Source organism: Pinus tabuliformis, chromosome 6 (assembly GCF_031772625.1).
Source record: "Pinus tabuliformis cultivar Carrire ecotype Pingquan chromosome 6, CPIR1, whole genome shotgun sequence".
Classification (NCBI taxonomy): Eukaryota; Viridiplantae; Streptophyta; class Pinopsida; order Pinales; family Pinaceae; genus Pinus; species Pinus tabuliformis.
This window is the reverse complement of record NC_142292.1, coordinates 53,023,326-53,030,463: the sequence shown is the minus strand read 5'-3', so window position 1 is coordinate 53,030,463 and position 7,138 is coordinate 53,023,326. Positions and strand designations below refer to the sequence as shown.

The 7,138-nt window shown below is 39.2% G+C and overlaps 1 non-coding gene across 1 annotated transcript; it reads left to right on the top strand.

Moving 5' to 3' along the window:
* Positions 1-523: 523 nt before the first annotated feature.
* TRNAP-UGG (transfer RNA proline (anticodon UGG)) lies at positions 524-595 on the top strand. The gene has a single exon. It is a non-coding gene; the product is annotated as a tRNA-Pro (tRNA).
* Positions 596-7,138: the final 6,543 nt, after the last annotated feature.

The following is a 7,138-nucleotide window of genomic DNA, read 5'->3' as shown; positions in this document are numbered from 1 at the left end:
TAATAAAAATAATTTATTTCTTTATATTTTATTAAAACATTGATTAAAATTATTTTATGATGGAGATATATTTAACAACATATAACATCACATCTTCCCATCATATATGTCAATCCCCCAATTTTTAAACAACATGACCACAATTACCGTGATTCACTTGCATTTTGTTTTCCCCCACTTTAAAGATGCGTTGCTTTAATAATTAAAATTGATTCCCATCAAATTTCAAACCAAAAAGCCATTTTTTAAACAATTTTATGAAATATCAAGAACGCTAGAGAAACGAAAATACACATTTTTAAGGACGTAACCGCGTGGCGTTCCACTTTTCCCACTTTCGATAGGGTTTAAACAGAAAGCGTCTTCCCAAAAAACAATCAATGGACTGGATTACTCATTTCTTTAGTATGCAGGGCACTGGGGAATGTGGAGAACGAGTGGACTGTGAGAGCAGACTTTGAACAGTGGAGCTGGAAGAATTAACGTGTGGAGAGAAAATTGTGGAAGCTCTGTATTCGTCTGAGGGCATTTGGTCTAGTGGTATGATTCTCGCTTTGGGTGCGAGAGGTCCCGAGTTCGATTCTCGGAATGCCCCGTTCTGGAATTTTCGGTTTGATGACACCAGGGGCTTTGGCATCTGCGTGGTTAGAAACATTATCCTTTTCGCATCAAATCACCATGAACTTAGGAACACGTCTAAATTTAGCGCGTGATGGGCGGATTAGGGTTCATAAAGGACGGTGTGAAAACTGACGAGAATATTTATTATTGCTTCAATTTGCGAGATGGCCGGGTTGGTCTAAGGCGCCAGACTAAGGTTCTTGTCGGAAAGGGCGTGGGTTCAAATCCCACTCTCCACATTCTGCTTTCCTACTTTTGATTATTGCTTTAATTTGCGAGATGGTCAGGTTGGTCTAATGCGCCAGACTAAGGTTTTGCTTTAATTTGCGAGATGGCCAGGTTGGTCTAATGCGCCAGACTAAGGTTCTTGTCCGAAAGGGCGTGGGTTCAAATTCCACTCTCCACATTCTGCTTTCCTACTTTTGATTATTGCATTAATTTGCGAGACGGCCGGGTTGGTCTAATGCGCCAGACTAAGGTTCTTGTCGGAAAAGCATTAATTTGCGAGATGGACGGGTTGGTCTAATGCGCCAGACTAAGGTTCTTGTCGGAAAGGGCGTGGGTTCAAATCCCACTCTCTAAGGCGCCAGACTAAGGTTCTTGTCGGAAAGGGCGTGGCTTCAAATCCCACTCTCGACATTCTGCTTTCCTACTTTTGACATTACCATTTAACATTCGTTTTCCTCTCAATCAGTGTTAGTGTTATTCTCGTACACTCAGGCAGGTCGTGGTTTCAAATTATACCTCTGACAGTTATTAAAGTTATTCTCATACGCACTGGAAGGTCGTGGGTTCAAATCCCACCTCTGACGTTATTAGTGTTATTTTCATACGGTTGGTAATACTCCAGGGAAAGACAAAGCAGCTCCGTGTTATTTTCATACGGTTGGTAATACTCCAGGGAAAGACAAAGCAGCTCCGTTGCTTATTTTAAACATGAGGAATATATTTTAACACATTTATGAGGCCTTGGGTTCAAATCCACCTCTGAAATGATTAGTTTTATTCTCACATAGTCTAGTGGGGCTTGAGGAAAAGCCAGCCCCTTGCCTTCTTTGATCTAATAAAGTAACATCCAGCCCTTGCCTTCTTTGATCTAATAAAGTTCAGCATCAATTCATGGCGGATAGGTTTTATGGATACGCTTGGAAGGGCTATGTTATTCTTCCTTTCCAGGGAAGCTTTTTCCCATTTCGACTATAGATTTTACGCGGATTGACAAAATCAATGGAGGCAACATCGTTTTTCCTATTCTGAATAGGGTTTTTGAGGGGGGTCTTTCTTTTTGGCTTTGTGGTTTGTGTTTTTTGTTAGATTATGACCAAAGTTAGGGGTTAGAATTTCAAAATAGATTCACTCGTTAAATTTGATGGTTTTCATACTTCTATCACTTATTTTTACAGTTTCAACAAAAGATTTTGACAAATTTACAAACTTTTTAGCTGTGTTTGGCGAGTAAATGTGCTTGTCGAATTCCATCCCTAACTGGAGCCCTCAAGCTTTTGGGTTAAAGGGAATGGTTTTCAAGAGTGGTCTTAGTGGACTCCTCTTGGTCTTCTAAAGGCCTTGCAGAAAAGCAGTGCTTTCCAACCTTGTCTTTCAAAAGTTGACAGTGCCCTAAAAAGTTGACTGTCCCCGCAGGATACTTCTCAAGAACCCTTGGGGTTGGGGAAATATGACAAGCCCTGGCCAAAATGACAATGTGGGACAACCTTTTCAGGATTTTTTTTGGGAAGCTGGAGCAAGGGAGAAGGGAATGTCAAAAAGTGTTCAGGGGAGAAGGCAAACCATAGGCATTCCCAGAAAGCCTGCAAGACACCCTCAACCATGATAGAGTTAACCGTTGGGTTGGATGTGAACATCGATAGAGTCGAATCCCTGCCTAAGTGAGCTCTAGTGGGTAAATTCAACTATATTTCTTTGACACATGAACAAATTTTGTCTTAGGTGAAAGAGTCTTGGATAACTCTGATGGGCTACACTTTGATAGTGAGTATATTAGTAAATAAATGGATTCACTTCCATTTTCTACATTGACCTAGATTTGATCCTTAGTATGCCTTGGGTCATCAACAAAGCATTTTCTAAGGACACTGACCTAGAGTTGACCCTTAGTATGCCTGGGGTCATTGACAAAGATACTTTGTGGCTTCAACGATGGCACCGACATTTTGTCCCAAAACATAACAAAACCGCAGAAATATGTGGGTTATGCTTCCAAGTTTCCCACTGGAGCTCTAGTCAAAAGAGGTATTCATCAACATCGAAAACTCTCTGGGTAGATTTGTGTTTCTTGAGGAATCTTCCTTGATACCATTGGACAAGAGGATAGTGTGGGTCTTGGTAGAAAGGGATGTCTTTGAGGGGACTCCAGGGACTCTCAAAATCATGTGAAGAGAAAAAATCATCCTACAACCCCTCGATTTTTGGAAGACTCCTTTCAAGTGTTTGAATTACAGAGGAGTGGAGCACATGGTACACATATGTGTGGCTCCTCCTCGCCAGGATTATCGAACTCAATATCTCGAAAAGGTTAGAGAGATGCCTCACATAGTTCTATCGAGAATGCAATTATCATCATGTCATCTTCTAGATGATTCAAGGGCGAGGTAGCCGAATGTTATTCTAGTTGCGTTTGATAAAGCATTTGGGTACTATTGTAGCTGGATCACAATCATTGATTTCTATTACTCTGGTTGTGGAGGAAGCTTCGATAGATGGATGAAAATCTCAGGAATATTTCTACCTATTTGAGTCTGGGTGATGTGCTCTTCTCGAGGTTTCTTCCAAAAAGGATGATCTGGAAAGTCGATCAAGCTTGATGCTTGACACCTCGACTGAATATGTCAAAGGAGATTTGACTAATATCTTTCATGGGAGTGATGAATTGGCTTGTAAGTCTCTCTCATCTTCTGGTTCACTCATTTAATTCCTGTCAAGTGAAGATTCCATGCTTATTGATAGTCTAGAAAAAAAGCCCTTTTCAATTCTAAATCTTCCAAAAATGCATCTCAAGTAACTTCTATTATTACAAACACTGATTCAAAGACAAAAAACATTCACTTGACTCCTTCTAACTAGAGCATAAATAAACCTATTCGGATCTGTGAAAACCCTGTTCTGAGAACAAATGGCTATCCCAACTCTGCACTCTTCAAGACCAACCTAACCCCCCTCTTTCGATAACTGCGACTCTGACTTTCTCACATAACTATTCATTATCTGATACATCTCTGGTGGATGGGAATGGCCTCACCTCTCTTCAAGACCAACCTAACCCCCCCTCTTTTGATAACTACGACTCTTTGACTTTCTCACATAACTATTCATTATTTGATACATATTTGGTGGGTGGGAATGACCTGACCTAGGAACCCCTTCCTCCTAGCATACCACCACTTGAAGGCTCCCCACTTCCTCTAAATCCTATGAATCTTTCTTCAGCCCTCTCTTACAAGGATGTTCTCAATATGATGCCCATACCCGCCTTTGATGGGACATCCCCTATTGATCATATATACATTGAACCACCATCCATGTTCCAAAATATTACCATCAAAATGAAAAAAACTTAAAAATCTATGGCTAGAGAAGGAAATCATTTTGAAGTCTTCCATGATGGATTAATTTTGCCTCCTTGTGATAAGGAAATTGCCTAAAAGGCCTTTAGAGCACAACTGCCCTCTAAGATTGTTCCCAAATTATTACCTTGTCACTCAACATCAAGGGGGTTGGGGGAGCCACCACATTCTTTTCCCTCAAGAAATTGATAGATATTTACAGACCCTCTTGAAGAAACTATGGTTTTGGGGGTGAAGGCTAGGGAGGCTTTTTGACATTTGTGTCAAGGGTGGTATTGCACTTCTATAGATTCCACTGGTATGTCTAGAGGTCTCCTCTCCTTATGGAATCCAAAATTGCTTCTTTTCAGGTCTTCTCCTCTTTTGTTGACATTATCTTAGAAGAGTTTGTAAAGGGCTTCCCCCTTCCGATCACATTGGTAAATTGCTACAGACCCTATGGCGAGAGGCGAGTTTTTTGGGATAAAATTCAACCCAGTGGACTGCTTGGGGACCATTCCCTCCTCTTAGCAGGAAAAAATTCACTATCTCGCCAGGGGATTCTTGGGGGTCTCATGCCCACTCAGATCCTCTGGCTTCCTATTTTTCAGAGATGCTACAGAAGCACAATCTCCAGGATATTGCTCCTTTTCCATTAGCCCCTACATGGAGAAATGGCAGGATAAGTGTGGAAGGTATTGCCAAGTGTCTCGATAGATTCTTAATGGTTGGTCAACTATCAAATAATGTGGGAAGATTCAGATCCTGGATATGCTAAGATGAAATATCAGTTCATTTGTCAATTCTTATGGAATTAGACTTTGAAGACCACGGGACAAATACCCCTTCAAATTTAACCACACATGGCTAGAAGATGATTCTTTTAGATCTCTGATGAAGAGTTGTTGGAAAAATAATGTGGTTTTAAATTGCTCCTCCGCCATGGGATCCCTTGTCAAAAAAGTTGGAGAGCTCAGAAAGGAGGTTGTGGTTTGGGAAAAGAAAAGGAAGGCAGATTAAAAAAGGAATTGTATGTTTTAGAATTCGAATATGATCATATTTATCAAATCTTTTCTAGCTCTCGCATTCCAGTTGAAATAGCCCAAAAATGATTCTCTTGGAAGCCAGGGAATCTCAAATCTTAAAGATGGAAGAAGAGACATGGAGGCTCCAGAGTAGGGTGACGTGGATTAAGAAGGGGGACGAAAATACAATTTTTTTCCATAATTATTAAATCACATAATGAATATTAATTCTATTTGGGAGCTTGAGATGGATGATGGTAACACTATCACTAGCCAACAAAATTTAAAGGTTGTTGTTGCATCCCACTGTTCCTCCACTTTAGAGATATGGGTTCTTCCAACATTGTCTCCCAACTTCACATCATTCGAAATTATCCAAAATTCTTCAACCTTGAGGACTTTGTTCATATTGGAAGCCTTGTCTCCCCTGATGAAATGAAAGGGGTTATGAAGAGTTTTTCTAAAGACAAAAGTCCAGGCCCTTATGGTTGGACAATTGAACTCTTCCTTTCCTTGTTTGACCTCATGGGGCCTGATCTTTATAAAGCAATGGAAGAATCAAGAAGTTTCGGAAAGGTCTCCAAAGCCATAAATGCAATATATATAGCTTTGATCCCAAAAAGCTTCAAACCAAATACCTTACTCTAGGGTCAAGAAAACTCTAGCTGAGAAGGTGTCCCTCAACCAATTCGGCTTTCTGGTTGATGGGAAAATTCATGATGATGTTCACACAAAATTTTTTCAGCCTATACATAATTTCATTCATGCTTGTTGTCATATTTAGGAGTGATGATTCAACATACACCAACGATGGTCTTATACAGTCTATTCATCCTAGGAATTATGAAAGAGATTAGAGGTTTGGAGAGTTGCACAATTGGCTAAGTGTTGGCCAAGATCTAGCTTGTGAGGTGAGAGAGTTGAACATACTTGTGCGGAATTGTTCTATTGAGAACAAGCTTTGTATCTACACTCATATTTCTGATATATGAAATACAGATAGTGGGGTTTTGAGCAATGGCTTTCCCTAGATACATCTTGTGTTATGTTCCATTGATTTATCTTCTTCTTTTTCTTATTGTTTTCATCGACCTATTGACTTTCGCTGGTTGAAAGTAGAAGTAGATTCTTGTCTTCTACTTTAGAACATTGCATGAGATTGTGAATCTACAAGATTTTCTATATTCTGATAACTGTCCTCTATTTATGTTTTACCTCTGCCCTTGGGAGGAAATTTTCTTGCAGTGCACTTCACTATGTGCTCTCTTCCACTATGTAAACACACACAAGAATGAGAGTTTTTTTCTCTTTGCGTATGCATATCTCTGTGCACGTGAGAGAATGTTCGAATAAATGTGCCCCCCTTTCAAACAGATTAACAGTATATCCTCTTTTGAGCTCCTCATGAGTCAACCCCATTAAGATAGCACAACCCATGTTGCCTTCAAGTTTTATCCTTTTCTTTCTTTTTATTGGGGTTAAAGGACACTTGATCTTGTCCTTTCCTCTTTCAATTAATTTAAGGCACAATAGTCCCATTTAAACCCACTATGCCAACAAAGATTGATATTTAAGACAATAATTCCCGTAAGCAATCTCCTTCCTCGAAGAAAATCTCCCTCCTCAAACAACTAGGATTTGTATCCCTTCCTCTCAGCCCTTTAATTAATTACAATTTACTCGCAACAAAGTAATATTAACCAGGGGATGCCACAATAAGTTTGGAATTTTCTATTTTATTTTTTAATTATAATTTTAAATTTATATTATAGTTCTATTTTAAATTTAATTTTCAAATATACTATTTTAAATTTATATTCCAACTTCATTTAAGATTTTTATTTCACATATACAATTCCATATTTATATTAAAGCCTTATTCCATATATATTTTTGATATTATATCTCAGTTTTATTGTCAAATATGGACCA